At 35.3% G+C, this 13,616-nt stretch overlaps 1 long non-coding RNA gene and 1 pseudogene across 2 annotated transcripts in view; one reads left to right on the forward strand and one right to left on the reverse strand.

Annotated features, from left to right (window-relative positions):
• Positions 1–13,616, reverse strand: part of LOC116590379 — a 158,113-nt gene that overhangs the window by 23,170 nt on the left and 121,327 nt on the right. The gene's annotated exons all lie outside the window — the stretch shown is intronic.
• Positions 11,064–13,330, forward strand: LOC116590368 (annotated as a pseudogene).

Here is a 13,616-nt window from a genome sequence, read left to right on the forward strand (position 1 = left end):
ATTTTAGTTAAATGAAATATATTACCAAAATTAATTTTACCTTTTTTTTTAAACTTTTATAAGGTGACTACTAGAAAAATTTAAAAGTACATTTGTAGTTCACACAATATTTTATTTGAACAGCACTGGACTATGCAATATTTGTGTTTTGCTTTTAATGCTCAAGTAATATTCCTATATATTAAGTCATGGCAGAATTATGCATTTAGTCATTTTAACATTCTGGCTGTTTCCAGCAAGTTTTTCCAGTCTTGGTAATGCCACAATAAACAACTTAAGTGTTTATAGCCTTCAATTTCTTTTAAATTATTTAATGAGAATAGAATATATACATATATATGATATATATAGAAATATACCCAGCTAAATGCCATTGTTATAGGTCTTATTACATGTAAGTATAATGAACTTTATGAGAGGGTTATATACATTTGTAGTGTTAATGGTACTAAATTAGTACACGAAGTTTACTGAAACCATTCTAGAATTAGTTGTTATATGCTTAAAAATTGCTACTTTAGTGAATATAAAATGCATTCTCAAGGTTACTTTAATTTGTATTTTTAGTTTTTACAGAAAATGATTATATATTTATATTTATTAATGCATTTTCTTCAAATTGGCTCTTCTTATTCTTTGCCTATTTATTTGAAATTTTATATAAATCTGACTTGTATAAATGTGAAGGAAATGCTTCCATTTGAATAGAAGTGGTAAGGATATGGACGAGATTTGACAATTATTGAATGCCTACTCTATTCCAACTACTGTTGAGTAATTTTACATATTTACTTTGCATTTAATCTTCATGCTTATCTCAAACATAGGTATTTAATCCCATTCAAGTAACTGAAATAAAGAGGTTTCATAAGTTTACTGAGAAGCACAAATCTATTTAAGAAAAGTCCTAAGCAGATCATCTTTAAAGCCTGTATTCTTTCTACCATAAAACTTTTACATTTGATGTAATTGAACATTTGATGTAACTATTTTCTATTTTTTCTGCTATTTTGTTATTTTAAAATAAATGAAGTTTCTCTTATACTTGTAATATTTTTGAGGAACTTTCTAATGTGGTAAAAGGTTTAGGGAAAAATTCTTGAAAAAGCAGAAAATAGAGGTAAAAAACTAGATTTTGAAAAAAGACTATGAGAAAAAACAAGTTACAATTAAATGTGGAAAAATTCTATTATGTAGGCATTTTTAGAAAGATTATATAGCATTTATTTAGCAAATATTAACTGCATATAGGAGTAATCCAGGTGCTGGAGAGATGAGGCAGAATGCCTCCTTACCAAAGTGATTTATTCAAGTGACAAATAACTATACAATAAGAGGAAAACACATGCTGCCTAAATGTCACAGGATGATTCTCTCTCTCTCTCTCTTTCTCTCTGACACACACACACACACACACACACACACACACACACACTACATAATCTCAGTAGATGAGGAGAAATTTATTTAGAAACCAAGGTAGAAAAAGATATTTCAGGTAAAGGAACTACATGAACAAGTAAAGGACTAGACATATTTGAAAAATGCTGAAAAATCCCAGTTTTATTGATGCTTAGATTACTGGGTTAGAGGGGAAGGGATGTGTTAGACAGATCTTGGTTACCATTTATTGAACACCCCCTGTGTTCCCAACACTGGGATCGTGTTTTGCATATATTTTCTCTAATTCTCACATGTTTTATAATTACATTTAAAGATGGAGATTCTGTACTTCAAAGAAATAAATACCTTAAGTTTACACACAACTAGTTAATTGTGCGTGAGGTGCTAACTGAGTCTGTCTACACAGGATTCTACTTTTTAAATATGACTCTAGTTTATGAGAGGGCCTTTTAGATATTATGATGTATTGGGGGGACAAATTACATTTAAATTAAGATTAATATTTTAAGAAGACAAACCAAGTTAATGATGCTGTTTGTGGCCTGAACACTTGGGTAGTTCAGGGCCATTTAGAAGGGGAAATGATTTCCCAACTGTGGGAAATCTGACCAGAATCCATGAGGATCCCAACCAAGACAATGAATGAAAGAACGGAAAGGGCGGCCGGGGCGGGGCGGGGGGTGTTTCGAATCTCCGTAGAGTTGGAATGAATAATACTCAGAGACTACCTAGAAGAGAATTTTTTTTTTTTAAACAAAGCCAATTAAGTAACATATAATGCATTATTATTTCAGAGGTAGAGGTTAGTTTTCACTAGTTCACACCCAGTGTTCATTACATCCTGTGCCCTCCTTAATGTCTATCCCACAGTTATCCCATCTCTCCACCTCCTTCCTCTATCCCTTCCCACCCTCCAAAAAATAATAAATAAATAAGTTAGTAAAGGTCAAATGCCACAGAGAAATTGCAGACTAATTATAATAAAGAAGCTATGGAATTTAACAATTAAATCATAACTTCGATCATCTTGAGGAATATTTATTATGTCAAATGTTTGCATGGATAAAATTCATATTTAAGTTATTTCTACCTAAAATAATAATAATAGTAATAATATTCCTTACATGCCATTTTACAATTTGCAAATATAGCTATTGATACACTTTTTTAAAAAAGGTTTTATTTATTTATTTGACAGAGAGATAGAGAGCACAAGTAAGTAGAGAGACAGGCAGAGGGAGAGAGAGAAGCAGACTCTCTGCTGAGCAGGGAGCCTGATGCAGGCCTCAATCCCAGGACCCTGGAATCATGACCTGAGCAGAAGGCAGCTGCTTAACCAACTGAGCCACCCAGGAGCCCCTCTACTGATATATTCTTGTTTGAAGAATAATCATTATATTCCTTGGAAATTTTCAGGCAGATTGGAAGGCAGTTACAGAAAAATCTAAGCCTTAAAGCCAGGTTCTCTAACTCCAGACCTGACACTCTTTCAAATTCATCTGAAAAAAGAGTGTCTCTTTTAATTCAACTGAACCCCCAGTTATTTTGGACAGCAAGTGAGATGCTGATGTTCAGCAGAATAAACTCAGTATTTGACATCTGGGATTGAATAAATCCTGGACCTGCCACACACAAGCTGTGTGAGCCTCGTTGCCTCATCTGAACCAGAGGATAATAATACCCTTCCTTGAGTATGGCTGTGAAAATTAAACTTGAACATGTGATAAGGAACTGTCACTAAATAAACGTTTTCCTCTTTAAGTTCTGTAAAATAAATGCTGTATTCATTCTTATTTTAAAATATGACAAGATGTTACTAATAACATCTTAAATTAGTTAACCAAGTGAAATAAATATTTCTAAAACACTGAGTTTTTTTTTTAATAATCAAAGAAATGTTAAAAATCAGAAAAATATCTTGTTATCTGGTCTCTGTAATTGTGCAATAGGCAATCATGTATAGAAATGGGTATTTCACATTTTAAATCTCATTTTTAAAATAATTTGAAATAAGTTGCTGCAGTTGCTAAGTATTCAATAAGTTGCTAAAGCTTTCAACATTTTTTCCCATTACAAGTACATTTTGCAGGAAAACTTGTAAGCATTTTCCTATAGATGGAAATGATTATATTTTCATTTTCAGTATCTTGTATAGAAGAAACCATTTATGAAGCAATGATTTTATAGGAATATTTAGAACTTTTAGTTATAGTGTTGACTAGTAGAAATGGAAAGAACTAAAATCAATGATTATATTCTAACTTTGCTCCCAAATAGTTGTGTGACTTCTGACAAATTACCAAGTTTTCTTTCACAGGTTTTCTCAGATGAAAATAATAGCTAAAATGTACTAAATATAATGTTCTAAGCATTTTAATTTACATGTATTAAATCACTTAATGCTCTGAAGAGATATGTGAGGCAGCATTTTCTGGATGTGAAAACTGAAATACATAGAAGCTTTGTTTAATTCACAGTGCCAATAAATACTAGGCCAGGATGAAAATCCAGGAATTCTGACATCGGAGTTTATGCCTGTGATCATTGCTGTAGTATCCTCTGGAATAGCTAAAGCCATAGAATTCTAGGCTCTAGAAGAGCATCTAGAGATCATTATCAGTAACCTTTATAATTTTATACACAAGGATATTGTACACAATATCCTTGTACAAATATTTTGTACACAAGGATATTTATACACAAGGATATTGATACATGGAGAAGTTACATGATGTGTCAGATTAGATCACAGTTAGATCTGGACTGATAGCCCAGCTCCCCCAACTTTCTAAATACCTGTTTTACTATATATTTCCTTGAACCCTCTCTTCTGAGGATAAAATGATAATTTTATAGAACCAGTTTAGTATGTGTTAATCTTATAATTGTGGCTAAGTGGCACAGATTATTATTATTTTTAAAGATTTTATTTATTTATCTCTCAAGAGAAAAGGAGCATGGTAGAGCAGCAGGCAGAGGGAGAAGCAGGCTTCCCACTGATCAGAGAGCCCGATGCAGAACTCAATCCAATGACCCTAGGAACATGACCTGAGCCAAAGGAGATGCTTAACCTACTGAGCCACCCACGTGTCCCTGCACAAATTATTATTAATAATTATTGTGTACTTGGACATATTGTGTCAAATATTTTGTATTTTGACAGTGAAGTGTCATGGAATGGGTCTCAGACATTTCTGGTCCAAAATTGTTCCAGTTATCTTAATAGTTCAGTTCTTCATGGAATTCGTCAGATTTTGAAGTTCAATCAGGTAGTCAACAAGAAACTATTCTTATAGAATAGTGCTCCTCTAGATTTCCTGGTCGCCCCTGCAATTATGTTGCTCATGTGACTGCTGATATAATACACACAGACGAGCTATAAAAAACACACTGTTCTCACCATTTAGAATGCCCCACCAATCCTTATGGTCCACTCTTCCACCATGGTGGCCTTGGAAGCCATGTTCCTTCAAGAGCATGGCTAAAAGATGGAAACAGGTTAAATCCATGAGTTAATGCTTAGAGAAGAGACACCACCAGAGATACTTGCCATGACAGAAAAAGCCTCAGTGAGAATAAATATTTAAAGTATTAAGCCATTGGTATATTGAGCTTTATTTGACTCTTCAGCATACTCTAACCTATCCTAAGCAATACATATATTGGTTTTGGAAATGGAACATGACAATGGTGAAAATTCTACAATTTGTGGTAATTAGTTTAGCAAATGAATCACAAGGAGAGAGAGAGAGAGATGGTAACTTGAAAATCTGTCCATATCTTCCCCAATGCTCTCTAAGGTCAGACTTCTAAATTCTAACATTTCTATCATTTCTGCTACAGGAAGTTATGGTGGAGTTTTCACTTAGATAGATAATTAAATTCTGAAAAGTATTTATAAATCCCTATAAAATGGAGATTAAAAAAGTTATTTCTCAAGGTTGAGAAGGATAAATGACAGAGAGTGTTTCAAAGCACTTCACACTAGTTAATATTTAGATGGTCCTGAAGAGCATGAATAAAAAGTAGAGAGAAAATCTGAGAAGGAAATTGTGAGATGAAATATACTTTACTCTGGAAAATATAAGATACTTCTAACATATATTCAAGTTTCAGTAATATGGAATCAGTATTTTTCATTATAATTTTAACTGAAATTTCTATAATTAAGATGAAAAAGTAAAGTTTTAAAAACCTATCATGCACTTAATTGCTCATTCGTAACATATACATAATAAAGTATATTGTTATGTATGTTCAAAAAACGTATTTTGGAAAACACAAGATCTAAATTCAAATTAGTTTACTGCCTAAATTATACTAAGTAATTTAACCATATTAACCTTCAATATTTCATCTAGACAATGCAGATTAAAAAATCACTCCAATTATTACTTAATATTTTTAAAAACATATTAATTACTTTGTTTATTTTCTGGATCAAAGAAGTGATAAAGTATCAATAGCTATTGCATTATTGCAACAAAAACTTCTATAATGATCATCATCACCATCTTTATATATGCTCAGTATCTCTCACCAAAGATAACAGCCCTCAGATATGGACTCAACAGGATCCTTACCTTAAATTTAAAACAATGGAGTTACCACAAAGACATGTGTAATACTGAGATATTTCCCTCACAATTATAAAATCACTCCATTTTTCAGTGGGATAATTCACTTGTCTGAAAAGGAGTTCAAAAATTTAAATGATTGTATTTCTTCTTTTAAAGATTGTATTTATTAATTTGAGAGAGCACATGAGAGAGCCAGCAGAAGCAGGGGGAAGAGGGAAAGGCAGAGGGAAAGAGAAGCAGACTCTCTGCTGAGCAGGAAGCCCAAAATGGGGCTCAGTCCCAGTACCAGGAGATCATGACCTGAGCCAAAGCCCGATGCTTAACCTGAGCCACGCAGGCACCCCTAAAGGATTTTAAAAGGGCTTTTAAAATGATATAAAGATCTGGTGTATTGCAAAAAAAAAATCAGTTGTGTCATTATTTTCATTCAACATTAATATGAAGAGTAAATAGACTGTTTATCTAAAAAGGTGAATGTAATTTTCACAATTGAACAAAAGAACCTCACCTTTAATATACAATGGAATCTAAGATAGCATTATCTATCAGCCATTACCTGCATTATTCTGTCTTCTTCAATTAAAATTTTACATTTTTAAATGTGAAATCTTTGTGACATTCAATAAGGTTGCAGTTCCATTCTGTATGCAGTCTTGGCAGATTGTCACCTATTTTCCTGAATGAGCTTTCATTAATTTGAAGCATGAGGTTGGTAATCTGTTAGTTTTTTCACAATGCAGCTGAAAACCCTTTTGGCTCAATTTGTGACACCTTTCACAGAGATTTTTCCTTTGGAGGCCTCTCAAAATTCTTAACTGGCCTCATTATTTCATTTAAAAGTTTTGTGGGATATTTTTAAAAGTTCTCAGAAACCTCATGAGTTGACAGAGGATAATCTCACAATACCTAAGCAGTACTAGACAGCAGGGAAAGAATGCTGCAGAAAGAATGCAACAGACTGAATAGTGAGTTTCCACAGTTCCTTTTCTAGAGAACTTCTGAATGACCTGAATATATGCCCCAGCCTCCTGACTTCATGAAACACAGTTTATACTGGATCAAACCAAATGTTTTAGAGAATGTATCTGTTTATGTGTATGAGTGGTTAATTTTCCATTTTTTCTCAAAAGTGAGTATATTTGTCCATATTTTAAATGTAAAAATAGTTGTGAGGAAAAAGAAAACATTCCTCTCTAGACATTAGATTTTTATTTTTTTTTTATTTTTTTTTTTTAAAGATTTTATTTATTTATTCGACAGAGAGAGATCACAAGTAGGCAGAGAGGCAGACAGAGAGAGAGAGGAGGAAGCAGGCTTCCTGCTGAGCAGAGAGCCCGATATGGGACTCGATCCCAGGACCCTGAGATCATGACCTGAGCCAAAGGCAGCGGCTTAACCCACTGAGCCACCCAGGCGCCCTAGACATTAGATTTTTAATCATATGAATGCATAATTAGTCAGAGCAAAGGTGTACAAACCATCTTTAAAAAGCAGAAAGGATCTGAGGTTGCAAGACCTGATTCTATCTTGACCAAATACATTAAAATACATAGAGAAAGCATTTGGTTTTAAGAAAGAAAATTAGCTAGACATGAAATAAATCTAAAATCATTGAGCCTTACTACATTCTAGGAAGTATTCTAAATTCTTTAGATTAGCTTTCATTTAATCCTCACACGACAATGCTATACTTACTATGTCAGTGGTGGACCAGGTTATCTGAATCTGTTGTCATTAGACATTCTTTTCTTCTAGTGCAATCCATTTGTTCAGAATCCATACTTGCTAGGCAGTTATTAATTCGGTTTTCCTACTTATAAGGATATAGCTCAGTATGTTGAAATAAGTATTTTGATAGGTTTGATAAGTATTTCTCGTTATAAATTTATAAAGTACGATTTTCAATTCATACACAATTGCTTATAATAAGAAAATTTTCATCGAAAGGTAACAGAATACCAGATCAACAGTGGCTTACAACATAGGAGTTAACCAGAAAAGTGTAGATAGCCAACTGCTGCTGTTAGTTTTAGGCTTGCAAATGCTAGGACCAGACTCCCAGACTCCTCATGATCACAAGATTGTTAACCTCAGCTCAAGGAATCATGTCAGTATTCAAAGCAAGAATTAAGATGAAGGATAGATGTCCCTAATATTTTGATATTTTAAAAGGGAAGAGAAAGCTTTCCTAGACATTCCTTAGCAGACATTGGCCAGAGCTCTTAAACATGTCCACCCCTACCAATAAAAAGATTGGAAAAATGAAGTTTCTATTTTTCACCTTATATAGGATATATAGCAGTGAAGAGAAAACAGAAGCTTGTTTGAAAATGGTGTATTACCCAGCAGAGTAACTCTCATAAAAGGAGACTGCCTCTGGGGTTATTGACACATTTGGGTTCTAAGTCTGTAAGCTGAATAGCTAGGCTCCATGGATGATAGATGCTCCAAGGTGAAGGAAAGTATCAGTGAAAGACAGCAAGGCCACTTTCTTCTGGCATCACTTCTACAATATATATCATTCATTTTGAAATTTCTAAAATTAGAATTAAAAATTTCCAAGTAACCAATTGGCAACACAATAAAGACCAGTCTTATATTTCTGTCTTTTATTTCTATATTTCCATCTGTCTTATAAATAACATTATAAGGTTCTACCACATTCATTTCTCCATATCCATGTATCTGTGATCTCAGAGTGGTTTCCTAAGAATAGAACACACCAAAACTCTTGTCAAGTCCAGTACTCATAAGGCACCATGACCAATGAGGATTTTATTTACGCAAACATTTGTGAGTCCTGTGGGAAAGGCAGTAGGTCCTACAATTGATGAATCACACCAACAGAACTGCAGGAAAAAAACAATGACTCTCAATTACTGTGGCAGAAAAAGACTGGGAAAGAAACCCCACTTGAGATAGAGAGTCCAGATGTATGGTCTGACGATGTGGGTGGGTGCCAGGGAGAACAAATGATTCTGAGAATAGAAGTGGGTAAGCATAAAATCTGTGGTCTGACATATTCAGTTTCCTAGAAACTAGAGAATTGTGATCAGTTTAAAGAACCAATGAAATGAAAATGCTCTGTGAATCAATACCATTCTGTTCTTCATTCTATTTGCAAACCAGGGTTTTCAAGTTGCTAGAAAATAGTAGGTACTTAATAAATATTTAATATGTATACACACACACACACACACACACACACACACCAGTTCTCTTAAACCCAAAGTTCAAAGAAGCCCATTGGGTGGTCTCTTGAATCTATGAATGATTAACTTTCTACAGTCCTGAGACATGCTCAGGCAAGGACAGTGAAAGATGTGCTAGGGTACTGTCAATAGGAGCAACAGTTAGACTGAGGGTAAAGGCTTTCAGTCTATGGGGTGGGTTTTAGGACCTGGAGAAGAGAAGAAGACAAGGTATTTGTAGCATAGTGGTTAAGAACAGAGGCTTTGGATATAAATATGATTAGTTTTCATCTAGGTTCTTCCAGTAATTTGGGATCTTGGTCAAGTAATCTTGTCATGGACATAGAGAGGCTCTGCCCAAATACACTGTCAAGGAGGGATTTGCTGCCCCGATATAGGAAGTACTGTTGGCAGAAAGTCTGTAGCTGTTAGCACTTAAAGGATGTTTGAGCTGCAGACCCACTTCTCACAAGGTCACACCTTTCCTGGAGGCCACATGAATTAACTGTTGGAGGCAGGGCTATAAACATGGAGCCATTTTACCTTCAGCCCAACCTGGACAATTCTGAACAAGGTCAGTTTTACTCTAGAGATCCCTGTGAGGTCTGCTGAGACTGTCCAGCCTGCATCAAAGCTGAACCTCTTTTTCTGCCTGATTTTTCTTCTTTTTTCTCTCTTTCACAAATGTCAATTTTGGGAACCATTTCTAATATACAACTTGCACCCTAAATTTTGTCTCAGAGTCTGCTTCCTGGAAATCGTAACCTGTAATATATCTTACCCAGGGATGCTTAGTTCTTCTCATTTGAAAAATGAAGATTGGTAACAAAACCAATCTCCTTTTTTGGGGGCCTTATATTTTCTTAATAACAAAATATAAGGCTCCATGAAAGAGACCTCCAAACTAGTTAGGTTTGAGAAAGTATGCAAAAGTAAATTACATAAAATAAAGTTAGTCTAATATCACATAAGTAAATTGCTCTATGTTTAACTTGACATAGATGACATAGTGATATATCAAATGCATGCGTTTATTTTGTTTTAATAATCCCAAATATTAATATTTCCTTTTATTTTTCTTGGCATTTAGGGCCAGGAATTTTTTTCAGGATTATATTACAATGATATAAATTATTGCTAAATTTTTCTTCCAGAATTACATTTTTTAGGTGAAAAGAGTCTCTTTATTGCTTTATTTTCCAGTAACTACTTTATTACAGGACCCCTGTTTACTATCTTTTTAAAATTTCAGTACATAATATATTGCAAATGTTTAATAAGAACACATTTTTCTTTTTAAACATTCTATGAACTAATTTTAGATGTTTGTGATTTACAAAATATTTCTATTTGTTGAAAGAGACACAAAGGTCTTTTAGATAATTTAAAAGAGTGGTATTCCAGATTCTGGGAAGCAAACTGCAATTACTACCAGTGTTACTGCAATTCTTTTTATCAAGTATAACCATAAGTAGACAAATTTAAAGGTAAATTCATCAGTGAGTTAATGTAACTATCATCAAGAAAAAAGACTACCTTTAGTGCATTTAAAAACCTCATTCCCCGAGCTAGGAGACATATAAAGAATGTGAATTATATTAATAGATTCAGAATATATAGTATAATCTGAAAGATTGACATAGTGAATAAATGAAAAGGAGACATAAGCTCAAATGAAAAACTATAGTCAGTATAACGACAAATCTTCAAACAAATAAACAAATACAAGAACTTATTATTTATAAAATACCATGCCAAGCACTTCAGAGAATACAAGATAAGTAAGTTTGCAATTTAGTATGCAATGAAGAAATGTACACAAAAATCAGGAAATTGTAAGTATAAAAAATGAAGGATATGTTAAGCATAAAAAATACTGAAATGAGCTCATTGAACGCGGGGCCAGATCTTTGGATTGCTGTCTTCTTCTCAACCCGAGCCAGGCCTACACGTAAGCAACCATGTCTAAGGGACCTGCAGTTGGTATTGATCTTGGCACCACCTACTCCTGCGTGGGTGTCTTCCAGCACGGGAAAGTGGAAATAATTGCCAATGATCAGGGAAACCGGACCACCCCAAGTTATGTCGCCTTCACGGACACCGAACGATTGATCGGTGATGCTGCCAAGAACCAAGTTGCAATGAACCCCACCAACACAGTTTTTGATGCCAAACGCCTGATTGGACGGAGATTTGATGATGCTGTTGTCCAGTCTGATATGAAGCATTGGCCTTTCATGGTGGTGAATGATGCTGGCAGGCCCAAGGTCCAAGTAGAATACAAGGGAGAGACAAAGCTTTTATCCAGAGGAGGTGTCTTCTATGGTTTTGACAAAAATGAAGGAAATCGCAGAGGCTTATCTTGGGAAGACCGTTACCAATGCAGTTGTCACAGCACCTGCATACTTCAATGATTCTCAGCGTCAGGCTACCAAAGATGCTGGAACTATTGCTGGTCTCAATGTACTTAGAATCATCAATGAGCCAACTGCTGCTGCTATTGCTTATGGCTTAGACAAAAAAGTTGGAGCTGAAAGGAATGTGCTGATCTTTGACTTAGGAGGTGGCACTTTTGATGTGTCAATCCTTACTATTGAAGATGGGATCTTTGAGGTTAAGTCCACAGCTGGAGACACCCACTTAGGTGGAGAAGACTTTGACAACCGAATGGTCAACCATTTTATTGCAGAGTTCAAGCGCAAACATAAGAAAGATATCAGTGAAAACAAGAGGGCAGTTCGTCGTCTCCGTACTGCTTGTGAATGTGCTAAGCATACACTTTCTTCCAACACCCAGGCCAGTATTGAGATTGATTCTCTGTATGAAGGAATCGACTTCTATACCTCTATCACTCGTGCCCAGTTTGAAGAATTAAATGCTGACCTGTTCCGGGGCACCCTGGACCCTGTAGAGAAAGCTCTTCGGGATGCCAAGTTAGACAAGTCTCAGATCCATGATATTGTTCTGGTGGGTGGTTCTACCCATATCCCCAAGATTCAGAAACTTCTCCAAGATTTCTTCAATGGAAAAGAACTGAATAAGAGCATCAACCCTGATGAAGCTGTTGCTTATGGTGCAGCTGTCCAGGCAGCCATCCTTTCTGGAGACAAATCTGAAAATGTTCAAGATTTGCTGCTGTTGGATGTCACTCCACTTTCTCTTGGCATTGAAACTTCTGGAGGAGTCATGACTGTTCTTATCAAGCGTAATACTACCATTCCTACCAAACAGACACAGACCTTCACTACCTACTCCGACAACCAGCCTGGTGTGCTTATTCAGGTGTATGAAGGTGAGCGTGCCATGACCAAGGACAACAATCTACTTGGAAAGTTTGAACTCACAGGCATACCTCCTGCTCCTCGTGGTGTCCCTCAGATTGAGGTCACTTTCGATATTGATGCTAATGGCATCCTCAATGTGTCTGCCGTGGATAAGAGCACAGGAAAAGAGAACAAGATTACCATCACTAATGATAAGGGCCGCTTGAGCAAGGAAGATATTGAGCGCATGGTCCAGGAAGCTGAGAAGTACAAAGCTGAAGATGAGAAACAGTGGGACAAGGTGTCTTCCAAGAATTCACTGGAGTCTTATGCATTCAACATGAAAGCAACTGTTGAAGATGAAAAACTTCAGGGCAAGATAAATGATGAAGACAAACAGAAGATTCTTGACAAGTGCAATGAAATCATCAACTGGCTTGATAAGAACCAGACTGCAGAGAAGGAAGAATTTGAACACCAGCAGAAAGAGTTGGAGAAAGTCTGCAACCCCATCATCACCAAGCTGTACCAGAATGCAGGGGGCATGCCAGGAGGAATGCCTGGAGGCTTCTCTGGTGGTGGAGCTCCTCCCTCTGGTGGTGCCTCCTCTGGGCCCACCATTGAAGAGGTTGACTAAACCAATCTGAGAATAAATAGGTTGAGCATTGTTCCACATACAATATTCAAAGCACCCAAATTTGTAGCAAATTCCATGGCAGTTGTAATGTTGAGCTGCTATAGCAAAAAAACTGGGCATTCTTGATACTTGAATATGGAATATGTGCACAGGGAAAGGAAATAAACATTGCACTTTATAAGCACTGTATTGTTAAGTGGAAAATGCAATGTCTTAAATAAAACTGTATTTAAAATTGGCACCAAAAAAAAAAAATACTGAAATATGCTAATGGGGATCAACAGAGGGAAACATCACACGTGTTTGGATGAAAAATTCAGAAAAGAATAGGAAAATACCTTTCATAAATGGCATTTATGATTTCAACCTTTTAGATTTAGATCAACCAGGTTGATCCTGCTCAGGGTTACACAAAAGAAATGTCTGGGAACAGAAAACAGTGAAATTAAAAATTCAGAGTATATTTAAAGAAGTAGATGGAGATGAATGCAGAAGAAATAATTAGGTAGTAAATTATTATTGAATAAATACATACATGCAT

Source organism: Mustela erminea, chromosome 1, assembly GCF_009829155.1.
Source record: "Mustela erminea isolate mMusErm1 chromosome 1, mMusErm1.Pri, whole genome shotgun sequence".
Classification (NCBI taxonomy): Eukaryota; Metazoa; Chordata; class Mammalia; order Carnivora; family Mustelidae; genus Mustela; species Mustela erminea.